Source organism: Loxodonta africana, chromosome X (assembly GCF_030014295.1).
Source record: "Loxodonta africana isolate mLoxAfr1 chromosome X, mLoxAfr1.hap2, whole genome shotgun sequence".
NCBI classification, from domain to species: domain Eukaryota; kingdom Metazoa; phylum Chordata; class Mammalia; order Proboscidea; family Elephantidae; genus Loxodonta; species Loxodonta africana.
Window position 1 is genome coordinate 72,133,364 of NC_087369.1, and position 25,213 is coordinate 72,158,576.

General features: G+C 41.6%; 1 protein-coding gene across 3 annotated transcripts in view; it reads left to right on the forward strand.

Annotated features, from left to right (window-relative positions):
- The window catches only part of AMER1 (APC membrane recruitment protein 1), a 35,329-nt gene that overhangs the window by 2,192 nt on the left and 7,924 nt on the right, over positions 1–25,213 (forward strand). The window contains exon 1 of one of the 3 annotated variants that reach the window (XM_064278378.1): positions 23,446–24,785. The exons of the other annotated variants lie outside the window; for them this stretch is intronic. The gene's annotated coding sequence lies outside the window, so the exon portion shown is untranslated. Of the gene's footprint in view, positions 1–23,445; positions 24,786–25,213 lie in introns of those variants that run through there. 3 annotated transcript variants of the gene reach the window in all.

Below are 25,213 nucleotides of genomic sequence, written 5' to 3' on the forward strand. Positions count from 1 at the left end.
GGGATTGGAAGCATGGCACAAGTAAGGCAGATAAGATGCCACCTCTGGATCTGGCAGTAGAGCTATCTCCAGAGGAAAGTGGCATAATGTCAACTACCCTTTGGCCTTGTGTGGGGCGTGGGGTGGGGGGACCTTGAGCCTAAACACCAATATGGTGAGGGCTGAGAAGAATCCCCCTGGTCTCTGCTGAGCTCCTTCTTCCCAGCTGGACAGGCCTTTAAGGAACACCAGTTTGGACCACTGTGCTTACAGAATGGAAACCTGAGCCCTGGAAAGGAACAGGGGCTTATTTATGGTCACACAGCTACTTAGGGATAGGTGGCTGCCTCCTATACAGCAGCTCTCTCCTCTGTATCCTGCTGTCTCTGGCAGCCTCCATTCAACACAAATCTCATTAACCACCCCCTCATCTCACTTCCCCCACTCTCCAAGAGTAAGAGGTGGAGGCTGGGTTAGCTTGGGAGCACCACCTGGGGAATCTCTCCCCCTTAATGCCGCTTTTGCTTCTTGGTCTTGGTCTGCAGCCTGTCTTAGGCTGAAAGTTTCAGAAGAAGGAGAGGTAGTTGGTAGAAGTTGGCAGTCCAATGATTCCCTCCTAGTCTAGTGGAGGTATTAAAATTTTCTCAGGAACTTTTACATTTACACTCTCAGAAAATATGTGTGGGTAATAGCCCTGCTCTGGTGGCCCAGAAGAATAAGGGAATGAGAGGAATAGCAGTGAACCTTGGAGGTTACAGGCTTGCTTGAAGTGAAGAAGGAGAAGAGGGTTTCCAGCCCCCTCATTTTCAGATAGGCTAGGTGAGGTGGGAAGAGGGAAGGCCCAACATCATTCCATCATCAATTCCCCTGCTTCAAATTCTGTCCAGGCAGATAAACTAGATGGTAAAGGTAAAGCTCCAGAAGAGGTATTTCATAGCCTTCCTCTGTCACTCATTCCTGGGTCACCCATCTCATTGCCAGGAAGTTCTTTCTCAGAGCCAATCTGAGCCTCTCATGCTTAGTTAAACCTTGTATGTGTGTGTTGGATGAGGTGGGGTTGAGAAGAGTTGGCCACTATTGTTCTTCTGCTTAACAATCCATTGGAAAGTTCGTAGGTATTAAACACTCTCTCCCATCCCCAACTTCTGTTCTGTGAATTGAATAATCACAGAGCCTTTCATGTACTCTCTGTGGTCTTATTTTTCAAATCTGTGCATGTGTAAGTATATCTCCAGCAAGGCAGACAGGGAAACCAGAACCACTGCAGAGGTGCAGTACTCCCCCACCTCCCATTTTTGGATTAGGAGAAAATACAGACTAGGACAGAATGGCCCAAAGGGGCTTGGATGGGCCAGAGAAATGCATACTGGGCTTGCAGGGGCCTTTGTGACCCTTTTATCTGTATTCCTTGTTGCAGAGCCTTCATTGCTTTCATCTTCTACAGGTTTTTTTTTTCCCCCGTGTTGAGTTTCCAAGCAGATTCTCACCGACCTTCCCCAATCAGTACTCTTGAGCCCTCCCTCCCCTTCTGCTCAACCCTCCCTGCTGGGGACTGTAGCTCTTCTCAGGGGAGAGAAGGTTGAGCCAAGCCAGTTCTGATCTCCCTACTCTCTGGACATATAGGAAATAATTCACAGGCCAGGCCTGGTGCGTTTTAAAAGTGAAATATTGGAGGTGGGGCGGGTGGTGGGAAGAATGAGTCTGGGCCATAGTGCATCTCTGTCCTACAGTGGTGAGTGAGGCCCAACCATCTAAGCACCCAGGCTTTGCAGCAAGTGTTAGGACTCCCAAACCAATCCACTGCCCACCACACCTCCTGACTCATCAACCACTAGAAAACTGGGCACAGGATCTCCCTTCTCCCAGCCTCTCAGGCCTACCTTGGGGCAAGTGGACCCGCAGACCCATCTCCCAGTCCTAGATGGGGAATACTGAGGCCCAGGAAAGGGTAAAGATTTGTCCAAGCTTATACAGGCAGTTGATGGTGACTCAGAATCAGAGCCCAAAGCTCCTGGCCCCCAATTCAAGACTCCCTCCTCTAATCACACTCTCCTGATCCCTTTCACAAGCTTCAGTTTCCTGATGAATATAGAATGGGTACATAGGAAAGTCAAGGGCCTCCATTATTCACTTGGCCCAGCTGCAGGCTGGCTTTTTTTCAGCTCCCATGTCATATCTGCTTACCTGGGATTAGCTCCTCTCTTGATCACCATCTAAAATGGGGGTGGAAAGAGGGGTGGCTTCTGTCTTTGACCTTACCCTTACTGGGCTGGCGTTGACAGAGTGGAAACCTTACTATGCAGGCATGGTACCCACCGTAGATACATTTCTAAGAAGGTTTGGGAAGCCTGAAAGTAGAATGGCAAGTAGGTGGCTACCAGAGCTCCCATTGTCCCAGGTGACCTAGCAGGGGACCTCAGCAGCCTGAGGAGAAATCTGGGGCGTCAAGAACACTCACCAAGAAATCCCTTTCTATGGAGATGAGGTGTCTGGATGACCACATCACCAGGCTGGAGAAGCCTCTGTGTATTTGGGGCTGGGGCGGAAGTGCAGAAAAGTGAAACTGGGGAACCTGCAAGGGGCATGCACGGAGAGCAAGCTTTGAAGATCAGGCAGAGGGATTTGGCCTCAATCCTGTAGGCAATGCAGAATAACTTGGTAAGTAGAAGAGTGATGCACTGAAATAAGGGTTGTAAGAAAATGAATCTGGCAAGTGTGTGCAGGATAGATGGGATGGGAGGGGGAAGACAGAAGGCGATATTGCAGCGCTGCAGCAGGGAAGAATCAGATGAAGCTCAACTAAGAGGCTTGTGTCATCTTCTGAGGAATTGGGGTGGCAGCTGAGGAGCTGTAGAGGAGCCATTACAATGGCCCTTTATTGACCACCTGCTAGTGCCTAGTGAGAGGTTTGTCCTTTACATTTATCATCTCTAATCTTTACCACAATGCTGCATGGAAGGTAGCATTTTCTTCATTTTACAGATGAGGCATTTGAGTCTTAGAGAAGTTAGGTCACTTTCTCAAAGCTACACAGCCTTTAAGAGGTGAAGCCAGCATACCAGTTGTGAGCTGCCAAATTCCAACTGAATTAGATAGAATTCAGTCGAACCAACATTTTTTTTAGCTCCTGTTATGTGTTATACATAGTGACTATAAGATAAATGAGAGTCCATTTGAGAGCAATGAATGGACAGACTAGGCCTGCCAGAATGAATTATCCAAAGCTGAAAATGTGAACAACTCAAATGAGGTGCTGGTGGTATTGGAATGGGGCAGGGGAGAGAAGACCCAGTTTGGGGGCTGTGCTGCATCTGGAGTTGGTGGGATGCCCCCTTGAGAGGAAGTGCCTCTCAGCAGGAAGTCTTCAAATTAGGGGAAGGGTAGTTTCAGGGGTAGTTTGAGTGGGTATCTGCCAGCAGCCTCTACAGCTCCACCAGACAGCTCTTCCTTCAGACCCTGAAGAAATGGTTTTGAAAGCTGACCTTGACTGTGGAATTTAGAAATGGGTAATTCAAGTTCCAGATCATCTAAGATGTCATTGTCTTTAAATAATAGCTCAAATTCCCCACATCTTTATCTCCAACCTGTTGGCAGGTTTCTATTTGAACCTTTTTCCAAGGAAAAGGGGACTTGTTCCACAGTTTTGGGAGTGGTGATGGGAGGATGCTGATGAGAACAGCCACAGGCTGGGTTCTGGAGTCAGCAGACTTTCTGGAATGTGCTGGGTGGGGTCAATACAGTTGCAGCCAGTGAAGAGTAAAAATACTGGAGAGAAGACTTAGCTGGGCTGGGACAAGGTGGAATGGGAGAGAGAGGTGATGGTTCTTGTAGGTGTGAGGGGAACCTGTGCAGACCTTGCTCTCAGCATTCTTCATTTGATTGTGGACCAGCATGGTGCAGCCGAAAGACATGAAATTGGGACTTAAGACACCTAAGAGATAGTGTGGCTCTGTCACATCCTACTGTGTGATCTTGGACTAGACTTTCCACAAGCCTGACCCCACAGATAAGACAAGGAGTTACCATCCCCCACCCAACATGATTAAAGGTTTGCTGGGAAGTACAAATGAGAAGTGGGGGTAGGGAGTGCTGGTATGTACCCTGAGTGGGTGAAGGATATCTGCTGGTTCACATTTCCTTTGATGCTGGTATTTTTAACTGAGTTTGATTTTTTTTTTTTTTTACCTTTTTACCCTGGGCTAGGGATTCTGACTAGTTGAAATTACCAGATAATCCACAGCTGTTAGCCAGGAGCTGACTCATGGCAACATTTCAGGTGCCTGCATATAAAAAATTGTCTAAATGAGCAACTAAAGCCTCCTGTGAGATTACTACACACTTACCATTTGGGGAAACTGAGGCCTTAGGTAGTTTGGTGACTTACTTAGGGACCCATAGAGCCCTTGGGAGCACCCTGCTCTACACTGACTATGGTGGTTTTACTGCCAGAGATTGTCCAACTATGTTGTTGTTGTTAGGTGCTGTATACCACAGAACAAAACACTGCCACGTCCTGTACCATCCTCACAATTGTTGCTATGCTTGCGCCCGTTGTTACAGCCACTGTGTCAATGCATCTCATTGAGGGTCTTCCTCTTTTTTGTTGACACCATACTTTATCTGGTCCCTCTTGATAACATGTCCAAAGTACATGAGACAAAGTTTCACCATCCTTGCTTCTAAGCAGCATTCCATCTGTACTTCTTCCAAGACAGATTTGTTCATTCTTCTGGCAGTTCATGGTATATTCAATATTGTTTGCCAACACCATAATTCAAAGCCATCAGTTCTTCTTTGGTCTTCCTTACTCATTGTCCAACTTTCGCATGCACATGAGGTGATTGAAAATACCGTGGTTTGGGTCAGGCGCACCTTACTCCTCTAAGTGACATCTTTGCTTTTCAACACTTTAAACAGGTCTTTTGCAGCAGATTTGCCCAATGCAACAAGTCCTTTGATTTCTTGACCACTGCTTGAGCATTGATTGTGGATCCAAGTAAAATGAAATCTGTGACAACTTCAGTCTTTCTCCATTTATCGTGATGTTGCTTATTGGTTGTGAAGATTTTTGTTATCTTTATGTTGAAGTGCAATCCATATTGAAGGCTGTACTCTTTGATCTTCATTGGTAAGTGCTTCAAGTCCTCTTCACTATCTGCAAGCAAGGTTGTGTCATCTGAGTATCGCAGACTGGTAATGAGTCGTCCTCCGATCCTGATGCCGCGTTCTTCATACAGTCCAGCTTCTCAGATTATTTGCTCAGCGTACAGATTGAATAGGTATGGGAAAAGGATACAACCCTGGCGCACACCTCTACTGACTTTAAACCACTCAGTATCCCCTTGTTCTGTCTGAACAACTGCCTCTTGACCTATGTACAGTTTCCTCATGAGCACAATTAAGTGTTCTGGAATTCCCATTCTTCGCGATGTTATCCATAATTTGTCGTGATCCTCACAGTCGAAAAAACACAGGTAAACAGCTTTCTGTTATTCTCTGCTTTCAGGATCCAACAGACAATCAACAATGATATCCCTCGTTCCATGTCCTCCTCTGAATTCAGCTTGAATTTCTGGCAGTTCCCTGTCAATGATCTTCAGCAAAATTTTACTCGTGTATGACCTTAATGATATTGTTCAATAATTTCCATACTCTGTTGGATCACCTTTGTTTGGAATAGGCACACATATGGACCTCTTCCAGTCAGTTGGCCGATAAGCTCTCTTCCAAATTTCTTTTTTTTTAATTTATTGTACTGTAAGTGAAAGTTTACAAATCAAGTCAGTCTCTTATACAAAAGTTATACACACCTTGCTATGTACTCCTAGCTGCTCTCGTCCTAATGAGACAACACACTCCTCTTCTCTACCCTGTATTCCCCATGTTCATTCAATCAGCTCATGTCCCCCTCTGCCTTCTCATCTCGCCTCCAGACAGGAATAGCCCACATAGTCTCATGTGTCTGATTGAGCCAAGAAGCTCACTCCTCACCAGTATCATTTTCTGTTTTTTACTCCAGTCCAGTCCCTGTCTGAAGAGTTGAATTTGGGAATTGTTCCAGTCTTGGGCTAACAAAAGGTCCGGGGACCATGTCCTCTGGGGTCCCTCTAGTCTCAGTCAGACCATTAAGTCTGGTCTTTTTACAAGAATCTGAAATCTGCATCCCCCTGTTCTCTTCTCCATCAGAGATTCTCTGTTGTGTTCCCTGTCAGGGCAGTCATCGGTGGTAGCCAGTTACCTTCTAATTCTTCTGGTTTCAGGGTGATGTACTCTCTGGTTTATGTGGGCATAGCTATCTATATCTTGGGATCATCTTTACCTTATGTCTTTGGTGTTCTTCATTCTCCTTTGCTCCAGGAGGGTTGAGACCAATTGATACATCTTAGATGGCCGCTTGCTAACAATTAAGACCCCAGATGCCACTCACCAAAGTGGGACACAGAATGTTTTCTTAATACATTTTGTGATGCCTATTAACCTTTTTTTTTTTTTTTATTAACCTAGATGTCCCCTGAAACCATGGTCCCCAAAACACTGTCCCTGCTACTCTGGCCTTCAAAGTGTTTGGTTGTATTCAGGTTAACTTCTTTGCTTTTGGTTTAGTCCAGTTGTGCTGACCTCTTCTGTATTGTGTGTTGTCTTTCTCTTCACCAAAAATAGATCTTGCCTACTATCTAATTAGTGAATACTCCTCTGCCTCCCTCCTCACCCTCTTAACCATCAAAGTATATTTTCCTCTGTGTTTAAACTTTTTCTTGAGTTCTTTTAATAGTGGTCTTATACAATATTTTTCCTTTTGCTTCTGAGTAATTTCATTCAGCATCATGCCTTCCAGATTCCTCCATGTTATGAGATGTTTCACGGATTCATCATTTTTCTTAATCATTGCATAGTATGCCATTATGTGAATATACCATAATTTATTTATCCACTCAACCATTGATAAGCACGTTAGTTGCTTCCATCTTTTTGTTATTATAAACACCACTGCAGTGAACATGGGTGTGTTACATATCTGTTTGTGTGAAGGCTCTTATTTCTCTAGGATATATTCCAAGGAGTGGGATTGCTGATTGTATAGTAGTTCTATTACTAGCTTTTTAAGGAAGTGCCAAATGGATTTCCAAAGTGGTTGTAACATTTTAAATTCCCACCAGCAGTGTATAAGTGTTCCCGCCTCTCCACAACGTCTCCAACATTTATTATTTTGTGTTTTTTGGATTAATGCCAGCCTTGTTGGGGTGAGATCGTATCTCATTGTGGTTTTGATTTGCATTTCTCTAATGGCTCATGATCAGGAGCATTTCCTCAGGTATCTGTTAGCTACCTGAACGTCTTCTTTGGTGAAGTGTCTGTTCGTATCCTTTGCCCATTTTTTAATTGGGTTATTTTTCTTTTTGTGGTTGAGTTTTTGCAGTATCATGTAGATTTTAGAGATCAGACGCTGATCAGAAATGTCATAGCGAAAAACATTTTCCCAGTCTGTAGGTAACCTTTTTACTCTTTTGGTGAAGTCTTTGGATGAGCATAAGTGTTTGATTTTTAGGAGCTCCCAGTTATCTAGTTTCTCTTCTGGTGTTTGTGCATTGTTAGTAATGTTTTATATGCTGTTTATGCCACATATTAGGGATCCTAGCATTGTCCCTATTTTTTTTTTCCATGATCCTTATCGTTTTAGATTTTATATTTAGGTCTTTGATCCATTTTGAGTTTTTCTGCATGGTTTTAGGTATGGGTCTTGTTTCATTTTTTTTGCAGATGGTTATCCAATTATGCCAGTGCCATTTTTTTTAAAGAGACTGTCTTTTCCCCATTTAACAGACGGCGCCTTTGTCAAATATCAGCTGCTCATATGTGGATGGGCTTATGTCTGGATTCTCAATTCTTTTCCACTGGCCTATGTATTTGTTGTTGTACCAGTACCAGGCTGTTTTGACTACTGTGGTGGTATAATACGTTCTAAAATCAGGTGGTGTGAGGCCTCCCACTTTGTTCTTCTTTTCCGGTAATGCTTTACTTATCCAGAGCCTCTTTCCCTTCCATATGAAGTTGGTGATTTGTTTCTCCATCTCATTAAAAAAGTCATTGGTATTTGGATTGGGATTGCGTTGTATCTATAGATCACTTTGCGTAGAATAGACATTTTTACAATGTTGAGTCTTCCTATCTGTGAACTAGGTATGTTTTTCCACTTATGTAGTTGTCTTGGTTTCTTGCAGTAGTGTCTCGTAGTTTTCTTTGTATAGGTCTTTTATGTCTCTGGTTAAATTTATTCCTAAGTATTTTATCTTCTTGGGGACTATTGTAAATGCTATTGATTTGGTGATTTCCTCTTCGAAGTTCTCTTTGTTGGTGTAGAGGAATCCAACTGATTTTTGTATGTTTATCTTATATCCTTACACTTTACTGAAATCTCTTAGTTCCAGTAGTGTTCTTATGGGTTCTTTGGGGTTTTCTGTGTGTAAGATTGTATCATCTGCAATTAGGGATAACTTTACTTCTTCCATAGCAATATGGATGCCCTTTGTTTCTTTTTCTTGCCTATTTGCTCTGGCTAGGACTTCCAGCACAGTGTTGAATAATAATGGTAATAAAGGGCATCCTAGTCTGGTTCTGGTCCTCAAGGGGAATGCTTTCCTAAGCTCTCCATTTAGATGCTGTTGGCTGTTGGCTTTGTATAACTGCCTTTTATTATGTTGAGGAATTTCCCTTCTGTTCTTATTTTGCTGAGAGTTTTTATCATGAATGGGTGTTAGACTTTTTCAAAAGCCTTTTCTGCATCAATTGATAAGATCATGTGGTTTAAGTCTTTTGTTTTATTTATACGGTGGATTACATTGATTGTTTTTCTAATGTTGAAACAACCTTGCATACCTGGTATGAATGTCACTTGGTCATGGTGAACTATTTGCTTCTTCACCTTTTTTTTTTTTTTGTCAGTCTGGCCAATGGTTTATCAATGTTGTTATTCTTTTAAAGAACCAGCTTTTGGTCTTGTTAACTTTTAATTGTTTTTCTGTTTTCTATTTCATTTAATTCTGCTCTATTAGTATTTGCTTTCTTCTGGTGCCTGAGTGTTTCTTTTATTGCCGTCTTTCTAATTGTTCAGGGCGTAGGGATAGTTCTTTGATTTTGGCCCTTCTTTTTGGATGTGTGCAGTTACTGCTATAAATTGAAATTTGAGCACAGCTTTAGCTGTGTCCCAAAGGTTCTGATAGGAAGTGTTTTCATTCTCATTGGATTCTATGAATTTCTTTATTCCATCCTTAATTTCTTCTGTAACCCAGTTGTTTTTGAGCAAGATCTCATTCAGTTTGCACGTGTTTGATTTCTTTCCCCTGTTTTTCCTGTTATTGATTTCTACTTTTATGGCTTTATGGTCAGAGAATATGCTTTGAAATATTTCGATGTTTTGGATTCTGTTAAGGCTTGCTTTATGAACTAATATGTGGTCTATTCTACAGAATGTTCCATGTGCATTGGAAAAGAAGTTATACTTGGTTGCTGTTGGGTGGAGTGTTCTGTATATGTCTACGAGGTCAAGTTGGTTGATTGTGGCATTTAGATCTTCCATGTCTTTGTTGAGCTTCTTTCTGGATGTTCTGTACTTCACTGAAAGTGGGGTGTTAGAAGTTTCCTACTATTATTGCGGAGCTGCCTATCTCAGTTTTCAATGCATTAGAGTTTGTTTTATGTATCTCGAAGCCCTGTTGTTGAGTGCATAAATATTTAATATGGTAGTATCCTCCTGGTATATTGTCCCTTTAATCATTATATAATGTCCTTCATTATCCTTTGTGGTGGATTTAACTTTAAAGTCTATTTTGTGAAAATTTAATATTGCCACTCCTGCTCTTTTTTGATTGTTGTTTGCTTGATATATTATTTTCCATCCTTTGAGTTTGAGTTTGTTTGTGTCTCTAAGTCTAAGCTGTGTCTCTTGTAGGCAGCATATAGCTGCATGTATTTTTTTTTATCCATTCTGCTGCTCTCTGTCTCTCTATTGGTGCATTAATCCATTTACATTCAGCGTAATTATGGATAGGTATGAGTTTAGTGCTGTCATTTTGAGTGTCTTTTTTTGTATGATGTTGACAGTTTCTTTTTTCCACTTAATTTTTTTGTGCTGAGTGGTTTTTCATTATAAATTGTCTTTTTCTCTTTTTCATTGTTGTTGATTTTGTTTTTGCTGAGTCTTTATGTTTTTCTAGTATTTTATTTTGATGTGCAGGACTGTTAATCTCCTTTGTGGTTACCTTATTATTTATCCCTGTTTTTCTAAGTTTAAAGCAAACTTTTGTCTCTCTATATCACCATGACTTCCTCTCCATATGAAAGAACTATGACTACATTTTTTAAAAAAAAAAAACATTTTTTAGTCCCTCTTTATTGATTTAATATTGTTGTCCTTTACATAATGATGTCTCTGTTACCCCGTTTTGAGCATTTTTTAAATCTTGATTTATTTTTGTGATTTCCATATCTGGGTTGGTATCTGTTTGCTTTGTCCTGTGTTCTAGTCTTAGGTTGTTTCTGATGTTATTTATTTTCTAACCAGAGAACTCCTTTTAGTATTTCTTGTAGTTTTAGTTTGGTTTTTGTAAATTTCCTAAACTTCTGTTTATCTGGAACTGTCCTAATTTTGCCTTCATATTTGAGAGACAGTTTTGCTGGATATGTGATTCTTGGTTGGCAATTTTTTTTTTCTTCAATGTTTTGTATATATCATCCCATTGCCTTCTTGCCTGCATAGTTACTGCCAAGTAGTCTGAGCTTATTCTTATTGACTCTCCTTTGTAGGTGACTTTTCATTTATCCCTAGCCGCTCTTAAAATTTTCTCTTTATCTTTGGTTTTGGGAAGTTTGATAATAGTATGTCTTGGTGACTTTCTTTTGGGATCTGCCTTGTATGGGGTTTGATGAGCATGTTGGATAGCTATCTTCTCATCTCTCACAATATCAATGAAATTTTCTGCCAACAAATCTTCAACAATTCTCTTTGTATTTTCTGTTTTGCCTCTGTGTTCTTGTACTCCAATCATTCATAGGTTGTTTATCTTCATAGAATCCCACATGATTCTTAGGGTTTCTTAATTTTTTAAAAATTCTTTTATCTGATTTCTTCTTCAAATATATTGTTGCCAAGTGTTTTATCTTCAGTCTCACTAATTCTGACTTCCATTTACTTAATTCTGCTCCACTGACTTTCTCCTGCATTGTCTATTTCTGAAATTTTGTTTTTAATCTTCTAAATTTCTGATTGCTGTCTCTCTATAGATTCTTGCAGCTTATTAATTTTTTCATTATGTTCTTGAATAACCTTAATTTCCTCCACTGCTTTAGCTGTGTGCTCCTTGGATTTTTCTGTATTGTGCCTGATCTCCTTCCTGATGTCTTGAAGAGTTCTGTATATTAATCTTCTGTATCCTACCTCTGGTAATTCCAGGAGTATCTCTTCATCCAGAGGATTCCTTGATTCTTTGTTTTGGGAGCTTGTTGAAGTGATCGTGGTCTGCTTCTTTATGTGATTTGATATTGACTGTTGTCTCTGAACCATCTATAAATCATTGTATTAATTTATTTTCTGTTTTCTTACTATGTCCTAGCTTCTTGATTTGTTTTGTTTTGATATACCAAAATAGGTTGCTCAAGTGAGCTAACTTGATTATTGGCCCCTTTGAAGCTCTAATGTCTTGTCATCAGAGAGCTATAGCAGTTACAAGGTATATGAGCCTAGGAGTCCATTCACTTTTCTTGTATAGATTCAACTGATGTGTCCAGGTAGACATTCACCAAGTGTGTGGCTCAGGCTCTTACCTATGGTTGTAGAGGAGCAGTGGTGAGTGGTGTATGCACAGGCATCTGGTTGCTGCAGGAGGTCACACTCTGAGCAAGGCAGGGGGCTGAGAACCATCCCCTAAGTGTCTTTAAGGAAGGAATGTCCCGATTCCCTTGAGACCACTGGTGGGTGGGCTCTGCAGCTGTACCATAGGCATCCAATGCTTTTAGCTGTAAGGACTGGGAGGTACCATGTATCCTTGGGCATCTGTCACAGGTGGCTAGGTGGCGTGGTTGGAGCTATCAGTCCTTAGGACTGTGATGCGGATAGGTAAGTACCCTGCTTAAGAGGTAGAGTGGTGTCAAACATCAAAACCCACCTCTCCATTTGTTGGCAGAAAACTTCTGTGATATTGTGAAAGATGAGACGATATCTATCCAAGATGCTCATCAAACTCCACATAAGGTAGATCTTAAAAGAAAGTCACCAAGACATATTATAATCAAGCTTGCCAAAACTAAAGACAAAGAGACAATTATAAGAGCAGCGAGGGATAAAAGAAAAGTCACCTACAAGGGACAGCCAATAAGAATAAGCTCAGAGTACTCGGCAGAATCCATGCAGGCAAGAAGACAATGGGATGACATAGTTTAAAAATTGAAGGAAAAAAAATGCCTGCCAAGAATCATATATCCATCAAAACTGTCTCTTAAATATGAAGGTGAAATTAAGAAATTTCCAGATAAACACAGGCTGAGGTAATTCATAAAAACCAAACCAAAACTACAAGAAATACTGAAGGGAGTTCTTTGGTTAGAAAATCAATAATATCGGATATCAACCCAAGACTAGAACACTGGGCAGAGCAACCAGAAGTCAACGCGGACAGGGAAATCAAAAAAAAAAAAGTAAGATTAAAAAAAAGAAACAGCCCAACACAGGGTAACGGTGATGTTATTATATAACAGAAGACAACATTAAAATAATAAAGAGGGATTAAGAAATGTAATCATACACCTTCCATATGGAGAGGAAGATACGGCGATACAAAGAAATAAAAGTTAGTTATAAATTTAGAAAAATAGGGGTAAATAATAAGGTAACCACAAAGGAGACAAACTATCCTACTCATCAAAATAAAATACAAGGGAAAAATAGAGACTCAGCAGAAACAAAATCAACAACAACAAATATGAGGAAAGGACAATATACGAAGAAAATCTACTCAGCATATAACATCAAGTGGGAGAAAGAAGCTGTCAACACACAAAAAAGACATCAAAATGATAGCACTAAATTCATACCTATCCATAATTACCCAGAATGTAAATGGACTAAATGCACCAGTAAAGAGACAGAGAGTGGCAGAATGGATTAAAAAACAAGATCCAACTATATGCTGCCTACAAGAGACACGTTTTAGAGCTAGAGACAAAAAAGAACTAAAACTCAAAGGATGGAAGAAAATATATCAAGCAAATAACAATCAAAAAAGAGCAGGAGTGGCAATATTAATTTCTGACAAAATAGACTTTAATGTTAAATCCATCAGAAAGGATAAGGAAGGACACTATATAATGATTAAAGGGACAATACACCAAGAAGATATAACCATATTAAATATTTATGTACCCAATGACAGGGCTGCACGATACATTAAAAAAACTCTATAAGCACTGAAAAGTGAGATAGACAGGTCCACAATAATAGTAGGAGGCTTCAACACACCACTTTCGGTGAAGGACAGGACATCCAGAAAGAAGCTCAATAAAGACACGGAAGATCTAAATGCCACAATCAGCCAACTTGCCCTCATAGGCATATACAGAACACTCCACCCAACAGGAACCAACTATACTTTCTTTTCTAGTGCACACGGAACATTCTCTAGAATAGACCACAAATTAGGTCATAAAGAAAGCCTTAGCAGAATCCAAAACATTGAAATATTACAAAGCATCTTCTTTGACCATAAGGCCATAAAAGTGGAAATCAATAACAGGAAAAGCAGGGAAAAGAAATCAAACACCTGGAAACTGAACAATGCCCTGCTCAAAAAAGACTGGATTATAGAAGACGTTAAGGATGGAATAAAGAAATTCACAGAATCCAGTTAGAAGGAAAACACTTCCTATCAGAACCTTTAGGACACAGCAAAAACTGTGCTCAGAAGCCAATTTATATCAATAAATGCCCACATCCAAAAAGAAGAAAGGGCCAAAATCAAAGAACTATCCCTACAACTTGATCAAATAGAAAGAGAAAAACAAAAGAAACCCACGGGCACCAGGAGAAAACAAATAATAAAAATTAGATCTGAACTAAATGAAATATAAAACAGAAAAACAATTGAAAGAATTAACAAGACCAAAAGCTGTTTTTTTTGAAACTCAACAAAATTGATAAACCACTGGCCAAACTAACAAAAGAAAAACGGGAGAGGAATCAAATAACACAAATAAGAAATGAGATGGGCGATATTACAACACACCCAAATAAAATTAAAAGAATTATATCAGATTACTATAAAAAAACTATACTCAAACAAATTTGAAAACCTAGAAGAAATGGATGAATTCCTAGAAACACACTACCTACCTAAACTAACACAAACAGAGGTACAACAGCTAAACAGACCCCCAACAAGAGAAGAGATTGAAAAGGTAATCAAAAAACTCCCCCCCCCCCAAAAAAAAAGCCCTGGTCCAGACGGCTTCACTGCATAGTTCTCCAAAAGTTTCAGAGAAGAGTTAACACCACTACTACTAAAGGTATTTCAGAGCATAGAAAAGGATGGACTACTACCAAACTCATTCTATGAAGCCAACATATCCCAGATACCAGAACCATCTAAAGACACCACAAGAAAATTATAGACCTATATCCTTCATGAATGTAGTTGCAAAAATCCTCAACAAAATTCTAGCAAATAGAATTCAACAACATATGAAAAAATAATTCACCATGACCAAGTGGGATTCATACCAGGTATGCAGGAATGGTTCAATATTAGAAAAACAATTCATGTAATCCACCATATAAATAAAACAAAAAATAAGAATCACATGATTTTATCAATTGATGCAGAAAAGGCATTTGACAAAGTTCAGCACTCATTCATGATAAAAACTCTCAGCGAAATAGGAATAGAAGGAAAATTTCTCAACATTATAAAGGGCATTTATACAAAGCCAACAGCCAACATCACCCTAAATGGAGAGAGCCTGAAAACATTCCCATTGAGATTGGGAAGCAGGCAAGGATGCCCTTTACCATCACTCTTATTCAACATTGTGCTGGAGGTCCTAGCCAGAGCAATTAGGCTAGATAAAGAAATAAAGGGCATCCAGATTGGCAAGGAAGAAGTAAAAGTATCTCTATTTGAAGATGACATTATATTATACACAGAAAACCCTAAGGAATACTCCAGAAAACTACTGAAACTAATAGAACAGTTCAGCAGAGTATCGGGATACAAGCTAAACATACAAAAATCAGTTGGATTCCTCTACACCAACAAAAAGAACATAGAAGAGGAAATCACCAAATCAATGCCATTTACAGTAGGCCCCAAGAAGATAAAATACATAGGAATAAATCTTACCAGAAATGTAAAAGACTTATACAAAGAAAACTACAGTACACTTCTGCAAGAAACCAAAAGAGGCTTACATAAGTGGAAGAACATACCTTGCTCATGGATAGGAAGACTTAACATTATAAAAATGTCTAGTCTACCAAAAGCGATCTATACATTTAATGTGATTCCAACCCAGATCATAAGGGTATTCTTTAATGAGATGGACAAACAAATCACCAATTTCATATGGAAGGGAAAGAGGCCCCGGATAAATAAGGCATTACTGAAAAAGAAGAACAAAGCGAGAGGCCTTACTTTACCTGATTTTAGAACCTATTATACCACCACAGTACTCAAAACAGCCTGGTACTGGTACAACAACAGACACACGGACCAATGGAACAGAATTGAGAATCCAGACATAAATCCATCCACATATGAGCAGTTGATATTTGACAAAGGACCCAAAACATTTAAATGGGGAAAAGGCAGTCTTTTTAACAAATGGCATAACTGGATAACCATCAGCAAAAAAATGAAACAAGACCCATACCTCACTCCATGCACAAAAACTAACTCAAAATGGATCAAAGACCTAAATATAAAATCTAAAACGATAAAGATCATGGAAGAAAAAATAAGGCCAATGTTAGGAGCCCCAATACATGGCATAAACTGTATACAAAACACAAAGGATCTAGAAGAAAACCTAGATAACTGGGAGCTCCTAAAAAGCAAACACCTATGCTCATCCAAAGACTTCGCCAAAAGAGTAAAAAGACTACCTACAGACTGGGAAAAAATTTTTAGCTATAACATTTCTGATCAGCGCCTGATCTCTAAAATCTACATGATACGGCAGAAACTCTACTACAAAAAGACAAATAACCCAATTAAAAATGGGCAAAAGATATGAATAGACACTTCACTAAAGAAGACATTCAGGTAGCTAACAGATATATGAGGAAATGTTCACGATCATTAACCATTAGAGAAATGCAGATCAAAACTACAATGAGATTTCATCTCACTCCAACAAGGCTGGCATTAATCCAAAAAACACAAAATAATAAATGTCGGAGAGGCTGTGGAGAGACTGAAACACTTCTACACTGCTGGTGGGAATGTCAAATGGTACAACCAATTTGGAAATCGATTTGGCGCTTCCTTAAAAAGCTAGAAATAGAACTACCATAGGATCCAGCAATCCTGCTCCTTGGAATATATCCTAGAGAAATAAGAGCCTTTACAAGAACAGATATATGCACACCTGTGTTTACTGCAGCACTGTTTACAATAGCAAAAAGATGGAAGCAACCAAGGTGCCCATCAACGGATGAATGGATAAATAAATTATGGTATATTCACACAATGGAATTCTACGCATCAATAAAGAACAGTGAGGAATCTGTGAAACATTTCATAACATGGAGGAACCTGGAAGGCATTATGCTGAGTGAAATTAGTCAGGTGCAAAAGGACAAATATTGTATAAGACCACTATTATAAGAACTTGAGAAATAGTTTAAACTGAGAAGAAAACAGTCTTTTGTGGTTCTGAGAGGTGGGGAGGGAGGAAGGGTGGGAGAGGGGTATTCACTAATTAGATAGTAGATAAGAACTTCTTTAGGTGAAGGGAAAGACAGCACACAATACAGGGGAGGTCGGCACAATTGGACTAAACCAAAAGCAAAGAAGTTTCCTGAATAAACCGAATGCTTAGAAGGCCAGCATAGCAGGGGCAGGGGTCTGGGGACCGTGGTTTCAGGGAACATCTATGTCAATTGGCATAATAAAATCTATTAGGAAAACAATTCTGCATCCCACTTTAAAGAGTGGTGTCTGGGGTCTTAAACGCTAGCACGCAGCCATCTAAGATGCATCAATTGGTCTCAACCCACCTGGATCAAAGGAGAATGAAGAACGCCAAGGACACAACGTGATTACGAGCCCAAGAGACAGAAAGGGCCTCATGAACCAGAGACTACATCATCTTGAGTCCAGAAGAACTAGATGGTGCCCGCTACAACTGATGACTGCCCTGACAGGGAACACAACAGAGAACCCCTGAGGGAGCAGAAGAGTAGTGGGATGCAGACCCCAAATTCTCATAAGACCAGACTTAGTGTTCTGAGTGAGACTGGAAGGACCCTGGTGGTAACGGCCCCCAGAACTTCTGTTGCCCCAGGACAGGAACCATTCCCGCAGCCAACTCTTCAGACATGGATTGGACTGGACAATGGGTTGGAGAGGGATGCTGGTGAGGAGTGGGCTTCTTGAATTTGGTGGACACTTGAGACTAGGTTGGCATCTCCTGCCTGGAGGAGAGATGAGAGGGTGGAGGGCGTTAGTAGGTGGCAAAAAGGACATGAAAAGAGAGAGTGGAGGGAGAGAGCAGGCTGTGTCATTAGGGGGAGAGTAATTGGGAGTGTGTAGCAAGGTGTATATGTGTTTTTGTGTGAGAAACTGACTTGATTTGTAAACTTTCACTTAAAGCACAATAAAAATTATTAAAAAAGACCCGCCTCTCCACCTCACAGCTGGAACAGTTAAAGCAAACCTCAGGCACATACACCCTTGCACTGTGATAACAAGGGCCTAGCTGCTGAAATGTGCCCACATGGGTCCGTGCAGTGGTGAAAGGCATTCAATGTCTGTGGACCACTTGTGCCTAGACAGGAGCCACTTCTGACCTGAGTTCCCAGCTTGGGGGTGCCCGCAGATTATTTTTTCCCCATTTGCTAATTTGTTCCTTCTCCAAGGCTGGGAGAATGGCTCATGGCATGCAGCAGGACCTATCTCAGGCCTGGGGAAAATAGCTGTCACTGAAGCCAGCTCAGGACCTGTGGCAGGGGGAGGGAGGATCAGATAAATGGGAGAGAGTTCTTTTAAAGGGGTGGTATTTGATCCTCACGGTAAATTAGATGCAAGCACTTATCTTTGCTGAAAGCACTGTTCTTTGCTGATTCTGGAGGCAAGAGTAGACTGTGCCGCTGGCTCTCTGGCTGAGGAAACCATGTCTTGAATACCATCACTAGCTCTGCCTCGGTAGTACACTGCTCCCTTGCTCTCTTTCGCTGAGGAATCTGCACCCCAAACACTACTATCAGACATGCAGTGGTCACACCAGGGGATTGGAGCTGAGGGGCACCAGTTCCCCTCAAGTCGGGTCTGACAACTCCTTGCTGCTTTTGAACTGTCTTTCCCTCCCCTTGCTGCTCAGTCTGATTTTCTTAACCTTGCCTTTGATGTGCAGCTCTCCTAGCTTGTCACATATATAATCGATTCACTTGTTTTTTCAGGTCTTTTTTGTAAGAGGGATCACTGGAAGCATATAACTAGTCCGCCATCTTGGCCCTGCCTCTCCAAATTTCTTGGCATAGATGAGTGAGCACCTCCAGTGCTGCATCCACTTGTTGAAACATCTCAATTGGTATTCTGTCAGTTCCTGGGGCCTTGTTTTTTTGTTATACCCTTCAGTGCAGCTCAGCTTCTTCCTTCGGTACCATCAGTTCTTGATCATATGCTACCTCCTGAAATGGTTGAATGTTGACCAATTCTTTTTTGGTACAGGGGCTCTGTGTATTCCCTCCATCTTCCTTGGATGCTTCCTGTGTCCTTTAATATTTTCCCTGTAGAATCCTTCAATATTGCAACTCTAGGCTTGAATTTTTTCTTTAGTTCTTTCAGCTCGAGAAATGATGAGTGTGTTCTTTTTTGATTTTCTAACTCCAGGTTTTTGCACGTTTCATTATATTTTACTTTGTTTTCTCGAGCTGCCCTTTGAAATGTCCTGTTCAGCTCTTTTACTTCATCATTTCCGTCTTTTGCTTTAGCTACTCTACATTCAAGAGCAAGTTTTGGAGTCTCTTCTGCCATCCATTTTGGTCTTTTCTTTCTTTCTTGTCTTTTTAATGACCTTTCACTTTCTTCATATATGATGTCCTTGATGTCATTCCACAGCTTATCTGGTCTCCTGTCATTAGGGTTCAACGTGTCAAATCTATTCTTGAGAGGCTTTCTAAATTCAGGTGGGATATACTCAAGTTCATACTTTGGCTTTTGTGGACTTGTTCTAATTTTCTTCAGTTTTAATTTGAACTTTTATATGAGCAATAAATGGTCTGTTTCATGGTCTGACCCTTGCCTTGTTCTGACTGATGATATTGAGCTTGTCAATTGTCTCTTTCCACACATATAGTCAATTTGAATCCTGTGTTATTCCATCTGGAAAGGTCCTTGTGTGTAATGGCTGTTTGTGTTGTTGAAGAAAAGTATTCACAATGAACAAGTCATTGGTCTTACAAAACTCTGCCGTGCAATCTCCAGCATTGTTTCTATCACCAAGGCCGTATTTTCCAACTACTGATCCTTCTTGTTTGTTTCCAACTTTGACATTCCAAACACCAGTAATTATCAATGCATCTTGATTGCGTATTTGATAAATTTCAGACTGCAGAAGTTTGTAAAATCTTCAATTTCCTCATCTTTGGCGTTAGTAGCTGGTACATATATTTGAATAATAGTCGTATTAACTCTTCTTCCTTGTAGGTGCATGGATATTATCCTGTCACTGACAGCATTGTACTTCAGGATAGATCTTGAAATGTTCTTTTTGAAGATGAACACAATGTCATTCCTCTTCAATTTGTCATTCCCAGCATAGTAGACTGTATGATTGTCTGATTCAAAATGGCCTATACCAGTCCATATCAGCTCACTAGTGCCTAGGATATTGATCTTTATGTGTTCCATTTCAATTTTGACAACTTCCTATTTTCCTAGATTCATACTTTGTACATGACATGTTCTGATTATTAATGGATATTTGCAGCTGTTTCTTCTCATTTTGAGTCATTCCATCTCAGCAAATGAAGGTCCTGAAAGCTATACTTCATCCATGTCAAAGAGGTTGACTCTGCTTTGAGGAAGCAGCTCTTCCTCATTTGTATTTTGAGTGCTTTCCAACCTGAGGGGCTCATCTTCTGACACTATACCAAACAATGTTCTGCTGCTATTCATAAGGTTTTCACTGGCTAATTTTTTCAGAAGTAGATGGCCAGGCCCTTCTTCCCAGTCTGTCTTAGTCTGGAAGCTCCCCTGAAACCTGTCCACCATGGGTGACCCTGCTGGTATTTGAAATACCAGTGGTATAGCTTCCGGCATCACAGCAATATGAAAGTCACCACACTATGATGAACTGACAGACACACGGAGTGTCCAACTATGGTTTGAATAAAATGTTAATAAAAGTTAGTTGCTATATGAAAACATTCTGCATCCCACTTTGAACTGTGGCGTCTGGGGTCTTAAATGCTAACAAGCGGCCATCTAAGATGCATCAATTGGTCTCAACCCACCTGCATCAAAGGAGAATGAAGAACACCAAGGTCGCACGATAACTATGAGCCCAAGAGATAGAAAGGGCCACATGAACCAGAGACTTACATCATCCTGAGACCAGAAGAACTAGATGGTGCCTGGCCACAACCGATGACTGCCCTGACAGGGAACACAACAACAGAGAACCCCTGAGGGAGCAGGAGAACAGTGGGATGCAGACCCCAAATTCTCATAAAAAGACCAGACTTAATGGTCTGACTGAGACTAGAAGAATCCTGGTGGTCATGGTCCCCAAGCCTTCTGTTGGCCCAGGACAGGAACCATTCTCGAAGACAACAGACATGGAAGGGACTAGACAATGGGTTGTAGAGAGATGCCGATGAAGAGTGAGCTACTTGTATCAGGTGGACACTTGAGACTGTGTTGGCAGCTCCTGTCTGGAGGGGAGATCGAGGTAGAGATGGCTAGAAACTGGCAAAACGGTCACGAAAGGAGAGACTGGAAGGAGGGAGCGGGCTGACTCATTAGGGGGAGAGTAAGTGGGAGTATAGAGTAAGGTGTATATAAGCTTATATGTGACAGACTGACTTGATTTGTAAACTTTCACTTAAATCGCAATAAAAATTGTTAAAAAAATTCTAATAAAAAAATTAAGAAAGAGAAAAAAAAGTTAGTTGCTATAATGTTTCTGAGGCTCTGCTATTTAATGCATTTTATTTGGTACTTTGTATACCTTGGTTTTGCTCCTTATAATAGCCTTAAGAGGTAAGGACCCTCAATAGCCTCATTTAAGGCTATTTAAGGAAACTGAGGTATAAAAAATAGACATGTTAATTACTTGCAGCTGAACAGCTGAACAGATCTGAGTTCTGTGCAGACTCCTCATCTTCCTTGCTCCTTTCTTGTCCCCCCCAACCCAACATACACAAGGGCAGGAAGGATCCCCAAGTGGATTTGCCTCCAGAAAGAATGCTTGGAAGCAGCCTGGGGAGCCAAGGCTGTTTGAGGCCATGCCTCTGCAGCAGCTGCATAAATCCATACTTTCTCCTTCTTCTCTGGACTCAGCCTTCTCTATTTGGCCTAGCTGGCCCTGGGAAACTGGCCCAGGAGCAAAAGGTGCAAGTCTCAGGCTGCAATTGTTTCCTTCTCCCTGAGAAGAGTCTCTGGGGGGCAGGTTTGTGGCTTAGTCTCCTGCCTGTGTTGTGAGGGGAGAGGAGGAGGAAGACAGTCTGCCCTTAGTAGCGAACCTTCTACTGGCCCCAGAATAGCCTGACACTGACCTTGGGAGCTGGGATGGTCCTAACACTTTCCATCACAGTCCACTTCTTGCCATGATAGCAGCAGCTGCAGCAAGTGACCCCTACCGGGGACCAAGGAGCAGCTTGAGAGGTTTCCTTTACTCATCTGTCCACCTGAGGCTTAGACAGCCACACTGGTTGAGAAATCTGAGGGTTGAGGGACCCTGGATTTGACAGGGTTATATTTTTGGCAGGAGCCCCTAAGGGAGCCAACCCCAGCTTGGGGGAAGCATGGAATTGGTCTCTGGCTGTCACCTTCATCTTCTGTCCCACCCCACTCTCCTGATCAGTGAATTCTTTGGTCACAAGTAAAGACAGCATAGTCCATTGGGGAAGAACAATTTTGGGACCTGGTGGGGTAAAAAGAAATGTGGAGAAGGGGCCTGAACCATAGGTAGCTAGTTCTGGCTAGGCTAGAGGGCTTCCATATATGGATCACCCCTGCTGTCCTCCTTCCTACTATCTTGGGAGACACAGGAAGTCACTATGAGTGCTGTAGGGGACATGGCTCTTGGAGGGCCAAGGCCTGGGGGTGGAAGACAGCACAGTTTCAGGTCTGGTCCTTGCCAGCAGAAATGACCCTGCACCTAGTAGGAGGAGGACCTAAAGCTTGTGGAAGAGAATTTCAATCTCAGGGACACAGCTATGCCTTCCTCACCTCAGCATCGCCACATACACAGAGGGGACTTTTTAAAACTGCCCTAGCAGAGAACGTTGTATATCCACACACGTGTCTTTAAAATCCCCTTACAGTTGACCTCCCCACCCCCTCCAGTGTGGGTCAAGGCGTCTGATCCCTCAAGCTCTACCCCCTCCCCCACCCCGTGAATGACTTTCCCACACATGGTCTGCTGCTTCCTAAGAAACTGAGATGTGACCTGGAAGGGGTAATAATAACAATAATGCCAATCTTTCTCATTTGCACTGCACTTTATAGTTTAAAAAGTGCTTTTGGTGTCCTTTATCACATCTTATCCTCACCATACTGCAGTGGACTGGGAGTTGGGGCTAGGTAGAGGAACTAGTTTGATCTTCATTTTACAAGCACCTGAGACTCAGGGGTGCCCTAATCTCTTCAGGGTCCTTTGACAGACATGAGGCTGGCATGGCCTGGACCCCAGCTCTGTGGCCTACAGCTCCTTCCAAAGGGACTGCCTTGCATCTGGGACATCATGGCTCTTGAAAGCAGCCCTCTGTGATTCAATTTACCTAATTTTTCTGTTCCCAGGAACTCCATCCTCAAACCCAGCAGGACAAGTTATCCTTTGATTCACAAAGATGTCTGCTTGGCCCTTGGGTTTTCCTTGACACTCAGGCACATTTATTAGTCTCACTCATTCTCTCCCTTAAATTACTGCCATTTCCACTCCCTCCTGCCTCATGAGGCCTAGATTGAATGTCTTTCTTCAAGGCAGTTTTTCTGAGCCCAGTGGGCTGTGTGCATTTCTTCCTTTCAGATTTATCCTGGGATATGTTAATAGGGTATAAAGAATGATACCTACCACCCAGCTTCAGAAATAACAGGTGCTATTTTTTTAAGACTGCTTCATATTTTTTTTTTTACTGTTAAATATAGAACTCTCTCCCTTGCTAGCCTATGAGCTCCTGTGAGCTGAGGTCAGTGCCTATCACTTACCGAATGCTCAGGAGAGGTTTGTTTCATGAATTCCACAGAGGAGAATACAATTTCACAAAGAACTTTACTACTTCCACCCCCAACTCCCCCATGCCCAGCACCATAATGACAACCCTGCCAGAGGTTTTAGGACTGGGGTGAAAACACCTGTGCTGTGGAAAGTAGGATTTAGATAGATGATAGGGCCTCTTTTCCCATCGGATTCGCAGATAGTGTGTGTCTGTATGATTATGTATTGTAGGAGGCCTGTCCGTTGTGGGGCTATCAATTACAGGACTGAGTTAGATTATGTTGACCCTCAACAGTGTCATGTAAAAATATGACCCACACAGAAAAACTCCTAACCTGAGCAAATAGCAATGCATAGCTCTGCAGATGAGTATTTTCTCTTTCTTCTTTTCTGGCTATCCAGCCATTATTTCACTGTACTTTTAATATTCAGTTCTGCAGAGTACTCTTGATGGAAGCTTGGATCACATTGATGATTCAAGTGTCAAGCCAAGCAAAGGATCAGGCATAAAATTAATGTTTGCAAGACAGGGCCAAGGGCTCCAGGAGGGCCTCCTCTTAGGAGTGGATTATCCAATAGACAAGGTAAGCACAGTGCTTACCTGGCTTACCAGATCATCTGTAGTGAATAGTTTCACTACAGATTAGTAAGTAAGCACAATTAAGCCTGTGCTTACTTTGCTTACTGGGTCATCTGCCCCTGTCAGAGAATTTAAAATTGTAAAGAGGCTTTGATTCTGTAGGAGGGTGCAGTGGGCATGGGGGAGAGACAGATGCCAGCCATACCTAGAAGCAGAATCTTTGATGTGGTGAAAAAATATGAAATTGTTCACTACAGATGATCTGGTAAGCAAGGTAAGCACTGTGCTTACCTTGCCATTGGACAGTCTGCCCCATGGAGCCTCCTCTAACGAGGTCAGAGGCTAGAGTGTAACTGCCAGCCTGTCTCTACCACGAATCCTAGTCCACAGTCTTCCACTGCAGGTGAATATGTTCTGTCTTATTATCATGGCAGGCAATCACAAGGCTGATGTGCTGGCCAGGTGCGCTGGGACCACAGGGGTGCTTGCCTCTTTTTGGCACACAACAACTATTCTGCCTCCCTTTCCCACCTTAATTACCCCTGTCTGCTGGCGGCTACCTTACAGAGAAGGCACAGTGGTAAGTGACTTACTAGGTGGTCACTGAGCCACTTGTTGAACATCTGCCGTCATTGGAATACACCAGATTTGGGGGTGGGGCATGTGTTAGAGTGGGTGATGGCTAGTACTTCTTTTTATTCCATCTCTGCGGCATTCAAGTGTTTGGAGGATCAGGAACCTAGAGCAGAGGGTGTCTTGCACTAGGGTTAGTTATTTTAATACCTACAGAGAGCCTGTCTCCCAGTCCAGAACCATGAATTATGTAAGGTCCTGCCTTCAAGAAGTTCTCTGTTTAGATCAGAAGCTACGTGGCGACCAAAATAATGCAGGGAGTGGAAGAGAAACAGCCTGCCTCATGTTTCTTAAATGGAAATTGGGGGTTCTGGTTGCTGAGGGCAGCATTAAAATCCCTTCCCAGCAGGAAAGTCAATTGAGAGTCTGACCTAG